Here is an 18,257-nt window from a genome sequence, read left to right on the forward strand (position 1 = left end):
AAGGTCAAGGTGCTTCAGGATTGGCCAGCCCAGTCAACAGAAATTAACATTATTGAGCATGTCTAGGGTAAGACGGAAAAGACATTGAAGATGAATCCAAATAATCTTGATGAACTCTGGGAGTCCTGCAAGAACGTTTTCTTTGCCAGATGACTTTATTAATAAGTGATTTGAGTCATTGCAGAGATGTATGGATGCAGTCCTCCAAGCTCATGGGGGTCAAACACAATATTAATTCTTTTTCCACTGCACACTGACTTTTTATTCTATACTGTACATTATTTCTGTTTAGTGACAAGACTTTTGTCTAAGCAAAGTCAGACCTTACTGTCCTAATTTAATAATTAAAAAATCAAGGCATGATCATATTTTATTTTGGTAAAATAAGCGTAATCTAGAGGCCTTTCCCTTTCATATTAGCCACTTCTGGTACCAAATGATCCACTAGAAGTCAAGTTATTATGTGTTGTTCCTAAAACTTGCATAGACGGCAAGACTTTCGTCAGGTAGTGTAAATATACATCTGGTGCACATTCACTTTTAGGATGGTTTCTACAAAAATGTTATAAAACAGACCCCTGGACGTTAGTTTCTTTGTTTGTTTTCATTCGCTGGTATGCTTGGAATTGAACTTTGAACTGCCCTGTTTACAACTGCTCTAACTGTCCATTGTGCAAGAGTTATTAAGCTTCTAAGAAAAATCCTTGACAATTTTACATTTTTCACATTATTGTTTTTTCCAAAACCATACAGATCACCCTTTTTACTGTGCTTCAGTCAACTGGGAATAAAAGACTCTGGTGTTCTGAATAACAAACTCCTGCAGAAAGGACAGAAGCCAGGCCGTGCTTTCAGTCGCTTCACAATTTAGTTTTTCTCCCATTGGCTGAGGAAAAGGCTGTGTCTGTACTGCTCTCTCTCTCTCTCTCTCTCTCTCGTGCTGCGGTCGCTGTCAAACCCATCATCCCCAACCTCCTCCCGCCGAAAATGAGGTCACACGGAAAAAACGAAAAGTAAAGCTATAAATAATACACAGCTACCGCAGTGAGTGCATTCTGAGAACAAGATATTTTCAGGGCACCATCTCTGCACAGAAATATAATTCTTCAGGCAGATGAAAACATCTGTTCTGCGTTCCCAAAGCGTTTTAGATTTTCGGCGCATCTCTTGTTGCGTAAGACAACATAAACCAATGCCTTAGAGAAGACATTTAGGGCTTGGATTTGGATACAAACATAAAAACAAATCAAATATGAAATCAGGTAAAGAGTGCTGCTTCATATTTCAGAATCTAAGGCCATGATCAGACTGTTTAATTAGTAAACCTTCTCCAAAATTTGATTTGACTTACAGAATATGAAGCTATCTAAACATTGTGTCAGCAAACTTGCTTTCAAGTCAAGCTTGATTCTGGCATGAAATAGGAATTATATCTCATTACTTAAATGAAATGAGCTGTGAATGCAGTTTGCAGCTATGTGATGTAAAAGACGTAGACTTTGAATGAATATGATGTTAACAGCGTATAAAACAATAAAAGAAGCGAAAGAGGAGATTTGACAAAAACACAAATGTAAGACAGGACTTGATTTTATCAAACATGAGTGAAATAAAAAGCCAAATTGGACATTACACAAAGCCTAAATGCGAGTTTCCAAAAAATAAAAAAATAAAAATACTTAAGAAGATATCAGGCTATAGGTTGTTTTTTACATTACATCATTGACGACGTGAGAAATTCAGATGGAAGGCAGGAAGTGATTCTTCCACATAGGAATCCCTAAAAGAACATCAAAATATGTCTGTTTTATGTTGTTTATAATTGTTTAAATTTGCCAAAATAAGAAATGCCGAACAGCTTTTATAAACTTCCAAAAGTTTTTGATCATAAAGAGGGGAAAGTTCAAGAAACTGGCTGAAAAACAGAAGAAAAGGCGGCATGTAATAAACATTCATTCAATACATCCATGTGTACAAACTTTTTTCAACGTGATAATACATTTGACAGCACTAATAAAGATTATATACAGGCTTGGCTATGGTATAAATATGTTAATGTGATATATAAAAATCAGATACAAACACCACCACACTTATACAAAATCCAGGAGAATATAAATAACGTACCCTGCCATGTAATTGCTGTAATAAAATCTCTCTCTTGTTTTGTATTAATCCGTGTCTTTAATGTTGTTTCGGTAGAAAAAATGTTAACATCTATATTTGCGGTAGCGGTGTATGTTTGCTGATGGTAAACATTCATTGACCAAACAAAAAGAAACGCGAATCATGCGAGCAAAACTAGACGGTTATAATTCTTATGGAGCACTTTTCACAAATAACCAAGAAAAATTAAATAATAATGTCAACCCAAGCTCATTCTGGAAACGTAGCCCCGTTGACGTTTCTGGAGACCGCGATTTAGTTTTTAGATTTTAGTTTTTTTCGAGCGAACGCTGCTGGGCGGTGTGGCGCCGCTCCGCTCCTCCTATTCACGCTCGCCGGCCGACGGCTCGCCTCAGAGTGGAGGGCTTTCCCGCTGCTACCAGTTTGTCCGCTTAGCTTGCAGCGTTACGTCGGCGGAGCGGAGGCCCGGAGGAGGAGGAGTCGGCCGCGGTGATGACCGGGATTGAGTCCAGGGAAGAGCGGTTCCAGAAATCAGGTAAGATGAAAAACAGAATCCGAAAAATAAGGGCGAGAAAGCAGCGGGATCCGAAAGCGCGGTCGAAATCAAAGACGAGGGCTTTTGCTTTTTTTTTTTTCTGGACGGCTTTTGCAAACCGTCGCTTGGGTTTAGGGAAGGAGGAGGAGGAGGAGGAAGAGGAGGGCGGCCGAGTCAGCCGATCAGCCGGCCGCCAGGTCAATCGTTTGGTCGTTCAGCCAGCCAGTCGGACGGATAGTTGCTCCACAGCGGCTTCCGGCGGCTTTTCACGCGAGAACAGTGCAGGCGCGAACGGCGCGCGCTCCCGAGAGGCGCTCAAGACGCAAAAAAACGCGCACAGTGGCCTCTCTCGGATCCGCGAAAACAAAAACTGCTCGAATACGTACCTCCCGGGACGTATTTTGCAGTCCGCAGAAACGTCCGCGGGGCTACGTTTCCACAATGAGCCCGGGTTGAATAATGTAGACTACGCATAAACACTTTTGTATGCTTTTATCTGTTATTTCGTGATGTCTGGAAGATATCAGCATGGGGAAAAGCTATGGTAATTCATAATTAACATGTTTTTAAACCATTTAGCTAAGTGTATAATGTGTACAACTCTTTGTTAATGGCTGCTCCAGAATACTGCAGCATGGTAAACTGATAAACAGTAATGAATACTTTAATGTTAGTGTAAACTGTGGTGCATTGTGATAGGGTATAATTATAGTGTAGAAAACTGAAGCCTATTGAATAATTTGTTTATTACTACAGTTGTGTCGTACCACATTATAAAATTACCATGACAGTTTAATTCAAGTAATTATCTATGCTTCCAAACACTATAGTATTTTTTCATATAGCGTAATAGCTTATACAGTATCTACCGCCTCGATGACAGATAAATACATTTTAGTTCAGTAGAAAACTCGGCCCACTTTAAGATATAAGAAACATGCCCAACATATGTTGCTATTTTCTATTTACATCTCTGTCGAAATATGGTATAAATCGCAAAAATACAGACTTTCCTCTATGTCTCCCATTCAGTTTTTTACTTGCTGCCCTCCATCTGAATTTCACGCATCACCAGAACCACGTGATTGAAAACAAGCTATGGAGGCGACAGCAAAAGATAAAATAAAATGGATGAAATATTGATGGAAAATGACAGACAAGTATAGTTCTTTTGCAGTGATGGATTTGCACACAACAGAACCAGGAACGTGTCACAAAGAAAGCCCATTTGGATTTCTTGTTGACTTTAAGTAGTCTATTAAAAAGAAAACACTTTATTCCACACATTAAAACCGAAATGAGACAAAAGATAATCACAACACGCTATTTTTTTTTCTACAGAAATAAGCCCTTTAATTTGAAAGTCTCATTGATTTCAGCTTGTTTTTCCACTCTCGCTCTCTCTCAAAGCAGCTCAGCTCTAACATGAAAGCCTCAGAATGAGGACAGAGCTGCCTGCCAAATAACATTTTTCTGAAGCTGGAGGCAAGCGGCCAAAAAGAAATCTGTAAAGAAAGAGGAAGGGCAAGCGTGCATTACATTTATTATAAGACGGGCACTCTCTCTCTCTCTCTCTCTCTCTCGTTCTCTCTCTGAACACAGGCCGGCAGTATTAATTCATGTCTTCAGATTGGAGACGCAGTGGTTTGGGTGCACTGCAGTCTGATCAAATGAACATGGAGGAGGGCAGCGGCGGGGTGGCCTTGACCTTGATTGGGTCTATAGATCTAGCAGCTTCAACTTGTATGATGTAATATCTGGCGGAGAGACAAAATAAACGACCCCTAACGCAAAAAAAGCCAAGTTGTTTACAGGCTTGCATGCAGCTGCAGCACTTACTGGTCTTTTTCTGTGTTTACATTACCTCTGGTTTATTCAGATCGCAGTGAATCTAAGCCAAGTCTTTAAAGTCAACATGAATTCAAAACCGACTTAATTTAGTTTACTGTTTACTTTCTTAATAGATGTTGATTATTTTGGGCATATCACACACTGTAAAAAATGCTGGGTTACACCAAAGTCCCTTTAAGGTAAGTGATGTCACTTTGTGGCCATCTTTAAAACGCCTCTCAGTTAATATGTTTGGGCATTTCGTCTGAATGGGCAAACATCAAACTCTCCTAAACTGTTTGCCAAACTTACAATAAAATATTTGCCACTACCAATAAAATTAAACAGCAACCGTCTCATAAGTTTCGTTTTTGAACATCTATATCAAACAAAAATCGCCATTTTTTCAGGTTGCCCGAGCTAATGCGCACTCGAAAGGAACAAGATCAAGACACCGACCTCATTTAAGGCCGTTCTTCACATTATCACCCCCTGAATAATGCTTTGACTGATCACACTGGTCTTCTGCAGTAATCCACAACTTGTTCTTGATGGTGAATCACCTCGAGAAATGACAATCACTCTTTGTTTAAAGGTTTGTGGGTGTTTGAGTAGTTAATGCTATCATGTGATGTGCGTTTAACAGGACAGACTGTACCTCACATTCGTTTTTATACAGATTCATTCATTCGTTCATTTTCTTTTTGGCTTAGACCCTTTATTAATCCGAGGTCGCCACAGCGAAATGAACCGCCAACTTATCCAGAATGTTTTATGCAGCGAATGCCCTTCCAGCTGCAACCTATCACTGGGAAACATCCAGATACACTCATTTACACACATACACTACAAACAATTTAGCCAATTTACCTATAGCGCATGTCTTTGGACTGTGGGGGAAACCAGAGCACCCGAGGGAAACCACATAAAATAAACCTAATTCATACATTTATTCCGGAGTTTTCTTTTAAAAGCGTCCTGCCATTATCAGCACGCAATGAATTTTGGAACTTTCAAGGCCGCAAACGATCCACCGGTTGTGTCCTTCATTACCTGGGAAACGAAGGATGCTCAGTTTGAAGGAGCCTTAGATTTTTTTAAAAATAAGACAGCCTTAGTCACGCCACGATGGCGCAGCGCTTCTAATACATCCTTCGGAGGATGCAGCCTCTGAAATGAGACACAGCTACAGTCATTGGTAACAAACACTTGCTTCATGTTGTCCCAAGGCAAACTGATTAAGTTAACTTAATTGTTTTTACAAGTTTAAGTGGATTGAACATAAAACAAATAAACTGCCACCCCTCCCCAAAAAAATCAAGAATTGTGTTGATTCAGCTCATTTTAAATAAGTAGTTTGAACAAGCAGAAAAAATAATTTGCGTACAGACAAGTTTCTACACTGCCATAGAAGCTCGCTTCATTTCCACATACACTATGAGATCCATTAATTATTAAAGAGAAAGTTAGAAACATAAAACACATAAAAGACAAAAATTCTGTCATCATTTACGCACCCTTCACTTGTTCAAAACCAATTTGAGTTTCTTTTCTTCTGTTGAACACAAAAGAACTTCATCTTGAATTGTACATATGCACTGCGCATATTCATTTGTAATTATGTTCATATCTTTCTGCACACCTCTGATTATTAATAGCAACCTGTACATATAGACATATTGAGGGATGTAAACAAATCAACGGAGCCAACATATGTCCTGTTTCACATTTTTCATTTCAATGACATCCGAGAATCCAAAAAGAGCCACATATTGATATTGTTATGAGAGCTGTTTTAACATTAAGTTATGATTAAATAGCCTTGTTACAGTTTAGAAATAGTTTGATAACAAGCAGGAAATGTTTATGGGCCAATGACATGACCACAATGAAATGGTCTACATTTATCAATTGTAAATCTCTGTTCATAGTTAATACAACCTGTGTATTATATTCATAACACATCCATCAGTAAATATCTCCCATTGTTTTTTAATAATTGCACTTTATATCTTGTACATATATCCTGCACTTGCTGCTATTGCACTGCTGGTAGGACCTAAGCATTTCGTTGCCTTGTACTTGTACATGTGTAATGACAATAAAGTTGAATCCAATCTAATCTATGAAAAAGAAGATATTTATATATAAAATGTTGACTTATTGTATTTTTTTGCTACTTTGGAACTCGATGAGTGCCAGCAACCAGCATTTGTGTTCAGCACAGTGAACTATACCTTTAAATGTCCTGCACAGTTTACCTTGAATATCCAGTTGCACACAGAAATGAGCCACATTACAGAAAGAAAACGAGTTTACGATGACAATTCACATGTAATCTCACTCTGGCTCGCTCTTTAAATTGGCTCACCTTGCTGAAAAGAGCACCGATCTTGCAGTATCCTGACTCACAGATTCCCACCAGCGGTTCTCTTATTTCCTGATCTCAGCGTGGCGGTGGCAGAGCCCAGCGCTAGTTCAAATCTGTAACTCTGAAGTAACCTGTGCTGTGTAATATCCAGGCGTGTGTCTGGACGGCACAGTTCCGCTTCGTTAGATGAAAGAACAAGGAAGTTGTGATGTAATATCGCTGGTTACATCACCAGCATCCACTTGCATAATAGGGAGCCACAACAGTGCAGAGTGGCCTTGATCTAAGGCTGACCCAAACACCTGCTCAGCACTGAACTGACTTAAGAACATGCGTATCGCCTGACCGCATGCCCGTGTAGAAATAGTACGGGCGCTGAACTCTAGTAACTGCGACCTCAGCTGATAAGCTTCGAATGTGCTTTATCTTTACAACCACACAATAAAAAGAAACACTTAAAGTTCCAACTACAATAGAGCTAAATGAAGCCTTGTGTGTGGAGGAAGAGTTCACTTATAAAGTATATATTTATGTCATTGTTTACTCACTTTCCTGTTGTTGGCTTTATTTTGGGTTATAACAAGATATATTTAGCATAATGTTTCTGCTGCTGGAAAATTGTATTCGCAGCTTGCCATTTTCCAAAAATAAAAATTATGATTTGTTTGATTTCTTACACACTAGAACAGGTGTTGTGAAACTCTGGTGTCCTGCAGATTTTAGCTCCACTTTGCCTCAACACACCTGCAAGGATGTGAAAGCCTAGTAAGAGCTTGATTAGCTACCCCAGGTGTGTGTTTGGACTTGGAGCTAAAATCTGCAGGACACCGGACCTCCAGGATTGAGATTGAGAACCCCTGCGCTAGACTATTGAAAACACATACAGAATATGTTGAAATTTAGAGCAGAAGAGATCCCAATCGCAATTTTACCCCTTAGCCCTTCTCCTTACCCCTACCCCTCGTTTTGCGCGTTCCCGTGAAGGGGAAGGGGTGTCTCAATTCTCTTTAGCTTGAAGGCGTAAGGCTAAGGGGAAGGGGTGAATACCAATCTTCGATTGAAGATTTTTCAGGACCACACTCGAAACCAAGGGGAAAGAAAATTACCCAGAATACACCAGTCACAATGGCAGATAATTACACCCGGATCTAAGTAGATCCACAAATTTTTACAACAAACAAGCACGTTTTAATATATTCATAACTCCATTCGTGTTTTACCGTCATGCTTTTTAAAAAATCAGCTAAAATAAAAACCGCAAAATTTCGAGATCTATAATCCATAATCATAGCTCCTGTACAGCAGTCCCACAACATTCTTGATGACACTCCATTACCCTGTCAGAAAAGTCTGGCCAAGAATGAACTTTTTACAGTGTCTGATATAATGTTAGTGCTGTTTTTGTTTGTTTACATAGATGAATATGGCCACTGTGTAAATACACAGTATAGTTAAGATCTTATTGTCACATTAGATCGTTATGATAACATAAAATATGCCTTCAGTGATTTCCTGAAGATAAATACCAATCAATAACACAACTGGAATTACTACAGCAGTCGCCATCGTCTGATCTCATATGAAGCAAGAGCTCACAAGGACAGATGATGACGTGTGCAGATGCTGCAGTGGTGTAAGGGCCAAGGGGAAAAGGGAAGGGGTAGTGGTACAAAAATATAATTGGGATTGAACCTAAGACTATATTTTTTGAAATTATGTTTGAATCTCAATAAACAGTTTTGTTGTTTGTTGTGTTTATTTCATCTTATTTTGAAATGATGTGAACACAAAAATATGATGTGGATGATCAGCATACCATAGCATTCATTTAAAAAATACATGTTATAAACAAAATGCAGGAATACAGAAGGCTGTTAAATAATAATAGTATTATTATTAATTGTTAGTTGTTGTTGTTGTTGGTGGCATTATTACAATTAAACAAATTTTACAATTCAAGACATTTAAAAATATTCTTTAGGACTGATTAAATATCAAGCAACATTAAATTAAACCTGCAATTTTGAAGACTAAAACAGTAGCCTCATAAAAATACTCCATTACTATTTTTTTAAATGATGAGTTACAGTATACTTTATAAATCTTTAATGATTTTTTTTTTTGTCATTTAACCAGTTCCTTTAAAAAAAAAAAAATCTGAAAATCAGTTTGCATCAGAATGAAGGCGAGTAACAGGATTATGTTGGTCTTAACCATCCATTTAAAAAGTTGTGCAGGAAACATAAGGTGCTGCAGCATTTCTAGGTCGAGGTGATGTGATGTGGCCTGTTTCCAAGCAGGTGTGTGTGAGCGTATTCATTTCTCTGGCTTGTCTGTCACCAGCTACGTCTCTCTCGGCTGATAATCCTCTCTTCCCCTTTTCGCTCCATGCCGGGAGCGTGTTGCACAGATTTGAAGCGTGTGACATTAATAAGAAAGTCTCTTTTTCATAAAAGAACTCCAGCAGAGATGAGCTTGTGGGGCTTAGCAGAGGCGTGTGTATGGCACATGTGCCAAAGAGACCAAATAAGCAGCAGAGAATGGTAGAGCCCTGCTATGTGTGTGTGTGTCAACCACTGACCTTCTATAGGACTGGTTGGTGTAATCATAGTCTGAAGACTTAAAATTAGTCGTATGTCTCTCTCGAGATGCATATCTGTAGTGATGCTGATGATGTGATTAACTGTGCGATTAATTTTCATTAGCTGGGTTTCTGGCACATTAGAGTGTATCCTAATCAGGTGCAATGTGATAAGAGTTCAGCAACATGCTGTTTGTCTGTTCACACTGATATAATATGATGAGTAACAATTTCTCTGATTGCTTCTGCTATCTATATCATTAAAGTGTATTCTTGTGAGAATTTAGTAACAGTTTTTTAGCTATTTGTTACATCATTTCCCAAACTTTAGAAAAGGACTGGGTCGATAAACGATATTATATCGAATCGCATTCAAATTTATGTCAATAACAATAACTTTTTTTTACTCAATATTGATCTATAAGCCAATCACACAGCAGAAATATGCAACAATGGGAGTCTAAAAGTGTGTTGATATTAAAAATGTACCAGAACTTTCGGCCCCCGAAAATGTATTGGCCGAAAATATGTTATGCCATTCAATGGACCCTTTTATTTTTGTGGCTTCAGTCAATGTTGGGGTACTCATTTAAATCGGGAAGCATTAAGAACTTATATTCAAATATATATCGTTATCATTCAATATGGAAAATAATTATCGAGACTGCATTTTTGCCATATCACCCAGCCCTACTTTAAAACATTATTTTACATATTTGTGACCATGGACCACAAAACCAGTCATAAGTGCACTGTTACACATTTTATTGTGTTTTTGCAGTAACTTCCTGGCAGCAGTGTTGCCAACAAGTTACCACAACTGCCCCTTTACAGTAATTTACCTGTAAATGTGTTTTAGACTAGCAGGGCCTTACCAGAATTTAATTTTACAGTAAAATAGCCTTACTTTCACTTCTTGCCCTTGAGCACATTTTTTTTTTTACATTCTGACAATTTTTTACAGTACTTTTACTGTAATTTATATACATTTTACACTAGCAGTATACAAACATCTTTATTTTTAGTATTTACTATGAATTTAATACATTACACACAAGTGACTAATTTATTCATTAACCACCTCACTTTTGTCTTCAACTGCAGTAGCTGTACTTGATTACTTTGATTACAGTAGAATACCACAAAAAATCCTAATATATTACAGTCAATGTTTTAAAATGACCCACAATGCAGTGCATATGACACTAGTGAATGTTTTTTGCAGTAAATAACTGTAATTCTTTCATTAACTGTTTTATTTTTGTCTTCAACTGCAGTAGCAGTACTTGATAACTTTGATTACAGTAGAATACCGCAAATTCACAGTATGCAGTAAGTTACTGTAAAAGTTTTAAAACGACCCACAATGCAGTGTTTATCACAGTAGTGAATAGCAAAAAAATGTACCTGGCTTTTTTGCAGTGAATGACTGTAAAAATTTGGGAAAGACTAACAGCATGTCAATATCAAAGGTGAATAAATAAGCTTTCTATTTATGTATGGTTTGGTAGGATTGAAAAATATTTGGCTGAAATGCAACTATTTCAAATTATGGATTCTGAGGATTGCAAAAAATCTAAGAAAATCATATATGAAGTTGTGCAAATTAAGTTCTCAATGTACATTATCAATTGAAATGAGTTTTGACATATTTATAGTAGAAAATTTACTTAATGAATGTGTCTTTGCTTATAAAAATACTTGATGCGGTGCTAAGGAATGTTTTTTTTTTTTTAAAGCACATCATCAAGTTCACGTGATGCGCTATTATGAACATGTTGTAATAACAACAATAATGGACTCATTAGAATTAGCAAAATAATGTGGTAACACTTTACAATAAGGTTCATTAGTTATTGCATTTACTAACATGAACTAATCATGAACAACACATGTACAGCATTTATTAATCATAATTGAACATTTACTAATGCATTATTAACATCCAAGTCCATGCTTGTTAACATTAGTTAATGCGCCATGAGTTAACATGAACTAACAATAAACAACTGTATTTTCATTAACTAACGTTTATTAACATGAACAAATATTGTAGTAAATGTATTGTTCAATGTTTGTTCATGTTAGTAAATGCATTAATTAACATTAACTAATGAACCTTATTGTAAAGTGTGACCAATAAGGTTATTATGAGCACATTCATTTATTCATATTGTATAAATATTGCATCCACTACAATAGAGCAGTTAATAAATCAGTTGTCATGCCAACTGTCTACTGTAAACAGAAGCTCACAATGGTTGCTCCGCCTCCAAGCTCTTCTGATTGGTGTATTGCTTTTAGACCTGAGAGTAATGAGCTGCACTGCGTGTAAAAGATCTTGACATGACGTTTAAAAAAACATGGCACATCACAGGCATTTCAAAAGACGCAAGACGCAAATGTAACGATCAAACATATCCTTCCAGCTTGTGTTCATGTTGTAAAAAAAAAGTAGCACGTTGAAAAGGAAAAATGTGCTTGAACTGCCCCTAAGACATGCAATAAATACTCTATAACAAGACGTCACTGAATTCAAGCCAATGATAAAATTCAATGTTGTTCAGTACTTATTATATTCACTGATGATTAGGATGAAAATTAGAATAGCATGGGAGAAATTTCTTGATGTGGCAGACAGTTTTGATTTCCCACACATTTCTGTTTTTATGTAGAGCTGAACAGCCAGTTCCTCCTCAGTTTGTGGACGTACTGAACTTTTCCAGTTCTAGAAGTCAGTCGGCACTCCACACTGCTGTCAGCTCAGTGAGGGAGGAAAAAGAAAGCAAAGAAAGAGAAAAAGCTCTGACTGAAAGCCACCACACGGCAGGCAGAAGAGAAAAAAAAGATGTGCTTGTTGAGTCACATCAGTTTCACTGCCCTAAGGACAACACCTACAAACAGATAGAACATTTGCTGTTCAATTAAACCTGTATTTTGAATAAACTACTTTAAATAAACCACCTGTAATGTGCTGGACTATTCAACCTATTAATGTACTGTACATTATAACTGTACAGTATATGTCTGCATATAAAACTAATTTCCTTGTCTACCAATCCATAATCTGCCTGGACTGTCTAAGTTTACATATTCCTGTTATGTTGCTATATTTATTCAATGAATACCAATCAGATAGACTGTTGAGACCAGACTTTGAGATGTGTGCCACTTTTTGAAGAGGGCTGTCCAGGACTATCACCACTCCAAAAGTCCAGCCCTTCATGTCCTATGGACTTCACGGTATGCAAACACTACTATCTGTGACCTTTACACCGCTCAATGCCTCACACACTTCTCTGTCAATCATGTTAACACATTAGATTGGGTTTCCATGGGAATGCCGAGTGAAAACAGCTTGGTCTTTGCTAGACTCTTTAGACATAAGCAACAGAAAGACAAGACATCATTTGTGCAATAGCAAACTATTAAACACACCATCTTTTTAGACTGAACAGCCACTCACTGAGCTCAGTCACAACAGACATCTTTGGCTATTGCATCATCAGTTATGTTTACAGCAAACAATCGATTAGTGTTCAGATTGACAGATCAATCAGACTGAAAACCCCACATGTTTACTGATATGACTGAGGTCACTGAATTTAATTTTATTTGAGTTGGATGAGGTGGAGAAAACATTGTGCACTTATTTATTGCAGTTTATATATCTTACAAACAATAACATAATAATATACTGTAAAGTAGAGCTGCACAATTAATCATTAAAAGATCACGATCTTGATTCGACCCCCTAGACGATCTTAATCCAGCATTTCTACGATTCTGCCGAATCAAGTTCAGGAGAGAAGAAAAGGCGGGCGCACAAGTTTTTACATTGTTTCACACATGTTGCTCAGTGACATTGACACCTCCAAATGATATTGAATGGGTCACATAATGTATTTATAAGGTATAATTCACCTTAAAATGTCATTTTTGTCTTCATATAATGATGTTTTCGCGGCCGGGAAATCACACGTGACGTGAGCTGCTGACCGTGAGCTATTATCACAGAGAGGGCGCGCGCATTCTACTTAATAATAGACGTGCGCGCGTCTACTTTAGTGAACAGAACCTCTATATGTTGCCAATAACAGGTAACACAGTTGTAAATAATATTCAGTTTGTGGCACAGAGTGATCGTTTGGGAGCTGCGCACGAAGTATGAAGAAGCACTTAGCAGTCAGAATGAAACCGAAAGTGTGCACTTCATTTAAATGATCATACCGCATTTTAGGGTTATGATTACGGCAAGCATGTGATATGTTTTTTCTTTCATAGCGAACCCACAGTTGTGCATGAAAATAAATGTTTACAGTGTCAGTATAACTACTCTAGCCTATATATTGTTGAATATAATCTGATAATGGCAAATGTCTGATTTGTGAATAAATGAATAAATTTGTCTAATATGACATATTGCAAGCATATATCTCAAACATAATAATAACATCATAATTATTATAAGTAGAATAGAATTATTTATAAAAACCAGTAGACCTACACATAATATTATTATCGATGTTGTGCCATATGTTTGTTTGGTAACACTTTACAATAAGGTTCATTAATTAATGCATTTACTAACATGAACTAATCATCAACAACACTTGTACAGCATTTATTAATCATAATTGAACATTTACTAATGCATTATTAACATCCAAACTCATGCTTGTTAACATTAGTTAATGCACTGAGTTAACGAACTCACAATGAACTACTGTATTTTCATTAACTAATGGTAACTAACATGAACAAATACAGTAGTAAATGTATTGTTCATTGTTTGTTCATGTTAGTAAATGCATTAATTAACATTAAGTAATGAACCTTATTGTAAAGTGTGACCGTTTTTTTTTTTACCATAACTTTATTTTACATATACAGAATCATGAGAAAATCATCTTTATTTTAAGAAGAAAAAAAAATGCGATTCTCATTTTAGCCAGAATCGTGCAGCTCTACTGTAAAGCTGCTTTGAAATCATTTAGAAAGTGCTATGCAAATACTTTTAAAAACTGAACAGCAAAACTTGACACATGACGTCTTTATAAGTCATCTTTGAGAATGGGAATGAAAATAAAATGATTTTGACTAGCTTAAACACTCCGTTGCTCTTTAAACGAATGTGTTTTCAATTTTAAACCTCATTTTTAGTATGAAAACACTCTCTCTATCCACTCTATATAGCTTAAGGGCACACCAAGTCGAAGCCAAACAACTAGCTTCGATGAAAACCGGCTTGCGTTGTCTCTAAATGTCTGATAATCGAAAAGTACATATTGTTTGCAAATATTTTAGAAATGTAACGATTTACAGCCCTCTTCTTTGTTCCTTCGTGAATTAAATATACTTGGGTACGTCACTTCAGTTTTGTCCTCACACCGCATTTAAATAGTTAAAGAAAGCATCACGCGTCATGTTAAAAAAGTGGATTTTGACACGAAATGAGAAGTTTAAACAGTTAACTAGATACAGTACAAGCCGCGAGGAGCGATTAGAAGTAACAAAACACAATTAAATACATATTTTGTAAGCTAGGGAAAACTAGGCAACAATTTTAATTGCACTTACTTACACTTATGTAATGGAGGAAGAAACTGATCCATGAACTGTATACTGATAAATCCTGTCAAGCTCTGACAAAGTCCCATACATCAAGTCTTTTCTAATCCTTCCTTTACAAATGCTGACGAATCCCCTGTTGCAGGGTAGATTATTGCATTAATCATCAGAACGTTCACTCAATGTTCACTCATCTTTATTTATGATCAGCCCCACACACACCCACACTGCTAGTGTTTGAAGGGAAAGGTGTGTTCACGTTTTACCAGATCCAGCACTGCATATTTGGTATTGTTTCATGTCGATGTCAATACGAACAGGCAAAAGATCTGGATTAACACCAAATCATTTAAATGAGTCAAATCTTTTATTTAAAAAAATCTATATTTTTAAATAGGTTGCACTTTCAGATTTAACCCTCAGCTGGATGTTTTCATTGACTTAGAGCTGTGCTCCACACTGCATGGAAAGTTATTTTTAAAAACCCATAATAGGGGCTCTTTAATGACATGCACAGCTAAATTGTTCACCACAAAACTAGCCATGTGAGCTAACAAAGTCACTTGGTAAGTTTTTATTATATTATATGTACTTTAAAGGGTCAAAGATGCTAAATTAGTGAGGACGCCAGTCGTAACCATAACAAAGCGTACGCATTTTAAAACAAAAAGGCACACATGTAAACAACGCCTTAGTGTTCATTCCATCGAGCTTCATCTAGCTAGAATGCAAGCACATGTCCTGTACACTGGAGTACGGTCTCTCCCAACATCTACAGGCAAGTTCAGATTGTGTAAACGGAAGTCTCTCTATAAATAAACCCTAATGGAAGAAGATGCATTGGAGGCCCACCGCAAAACTGCACCTCCCACTGTGAAGTTGCAGGCCTGACCCCACAAACTGAATCCTCAAGTTAATATCCTTCCTGCAGTCGCTACCAGCAGGTCTGATAAAAAGTCGAGAGAGTTATGCAACTTGCCCTTAGAATGACACATTATACGACTCGCATGCACACTCATGGGAGCAGAGATAACACACAGGTAAGCCACAGAGGTCTCGCTTCCTGCCACACAGCTGCTGCTGATGCGGGGGTGCTTCCTCTGGCATCATAAGAGAGACGACAGAAAGAGAGAAACAGTAGTATCATGACAGGAAGCAGCCCTTGGGGCGACAGACGGTTTTTATTTTTTTGGTCTGTTTATTTAATGGAAGTCTCAGTGAAGGGTCATTGTACAGAGCTCAGCAGTATGGCCCAGACAGGCCATGAGTTTGAGCTTTAGCCTGCTGACATGTTCAACAACAGCAACAACAACAAAAAGTTTTATTTGTGTTACGGTATTTTTGTGTGCGCCAAAGGAGAATATGCTTTTATAAGAAAATACGATAGACACTTATTTGCTAGTAAATAGCAGTAAAGTATCACACAGCCATAAGACTATAAAAGTAATAATAATATTAAGGCAAAATAAAATAAAATAAAATAAAAATAAACTAAATACACTGCCAGGGCTCAACAATAAGGACTGCCCGATGGCCCAGGGCCAGCGTGTGAGATGCTCGGGACAGTAGACAGGATTGTTACTGGCCCGATTGGGCCACTGATGCCCTGTCACTAAAGTTTAATTTGCCTGTGACTACTTGTCCATGTTTTGTACAGTGATGTTTTGTACAGTTTGACGTCAGTTTGACAGGCAAGCCATCTTTTGTTTTGCAATAAAATGCCTGCACATTTTGCTGCTTTTGTTTGCAAAACACTTTGAGTTTTGCTCATTGTACATTTACTAAAAAAATTTAAAATATTTAAATTCTAGATTTACAAACATTTTGACACATTTTTCAGTTTTTTTATTTGTGGCTAAGAAATAGCTATTAACATTTTTTTTGGTAGAGACAGTGAAAACATTGGCAGGGCAAGTAAAAATCTGAACCACTGGTCCGATCGGGCAAGTAGAAAAAATCCTTAGCATTGAACCCTGACTGCCATTTAAAACTTTGAAGTTAGTAAATATAATTATAACAGTGATGCTCAGATTAGGGTGGTTAGTTAATACTTTAAATTAATTTCATGTTTCCAGTCCTCCTGACTTCTCCCACAGTATGCTGTTTAGACCAATCATAACACAGCGCGCCTAAACAGAGTGCGAGAACAGGAGACTGAATAGGCTGTATAAACAAGGATGATGAGTTCAGCACAGGAGGTCTTGGTGCTAAAAAAATTCAGCATCTGTGGTGTGAGATTACTTTGGATGCAGGAAATCTGATGTATTCGGAACCAGGTAATTTGTAAGGCCTGTCAGTCACATATCGCGCCTAAAATGTGTGGAAAGCACGTCGCTTCCTTCAGCATTTTCAATGCGCTTGCGCTCCTTTGTCGTTGCAAGGCAGCCATCAACCATTTTCTCAGAGGATGACAAACTAACAAAACCTTGCTGCAGCTCTGATACAAGTTTTATTTATGGAGAAAATTAAAAAGCACTTGGTATTTGGGTGTCCTGTGTTTATTTGAAGTGCGCCTGAAATACGTCCGTGTGTTGCTCCCAATATGCAAGCCCTGCGCCTTCATTTGACTAAACGAACTAGTGAGTAGGCATTAGATTAGGTAAGATTTTGATGGTATGATAATCTTGGATAAAAATATTACGGTTTCACAGTATTGTGATTACTGCTCTAAAATATGTGATTTTTAAATGTCTGGGTAAAAACAAAAACTTTTTCCCCCTTTAAACACAATATATTTTATGTTTAGAAACATTTAAAATATTATGGAGCATAGCCAAACATGTCAGGCTAAATCAATCAATTCAAATCAATCAGTAACTTCTGCTGCCTTCATTAGTTTTAAAAACACTGATTTCTTTAACATTTAAAATGGCGTCTTTGGATATCGGTACTAATGGAGATACTGTTGTCTTAAAAACACCTTACATATACCTTAGGAATGGTATAGCAGAACATTTTGGTGGTTTTCAAAACCTTGACTTTTCCAAACCGCGATATATCTTGATAGCGGTTATCGTCTCATGCCTACTTATGAGCACAAAAGACGCATCTGGTATGTGGTTAAGCAGAACATCTAAGCCTTACTTTAGTATAACGCCGCGCACACACCGTGGCCTATTTACTTGTTTTGCCACAGGTCGGTTCAAGAGACAATGGTAACACTTTATTTTGATGGTCCATTTGAGTATTAGTAGACTGTCTGCTTAATATCTGTTGATACTGCTCCTTCAACAGACAACAAA

General features: G+C 37.3%; 1 protein-coding gene across 20 annotated transcripts in view; it reads right to left on the reverse strand.

Annotated features, from left to right (window-relative positions):
• Positions 1–18,257, reverse strand: part of jmjd1cb (jumonji domain containing 1Cb) — a 229,500-nt gene that overhangs the window by 112,702 nt on the left and 98,541 nt on the right. For 5 of the 20 annotated variants that reach the window (XM_073918237.1, XM_073918230.1, XM_073918227.1 and 2 more), the window contains exon 1: positions 6,864–7,047. The exons of 12 other annotated variants lie outside the window; for them this stretch is intronic. The gene's annotated coding sequence lies outside the window, so the exon portion shown is untranslated. Of the gene's footprint in view, positions 1–6,863; positions 7,071–18,257 lie in introns of those variants that run through there. 3 more of the 20 variants (XM_073918212.1, XM_073918219.1, XM_073918224.1) reach the window with 2 other exon arrangements.

Source organism: Danio rerio, chromosome 12 (genome assembly GCF_049306965.1).
Source record: "Danio rerio strain Tuebingen ecotype United States chromosome 12, GRCz12tu, whole genome shotgun sequence".
Taxonomy (NCBI): domain Eukaryota; kingdom Metazoa; phylum Chordata; class Actinopteri; order Cypriniformes; family Danionidae; genus Danio; species Danio rerio.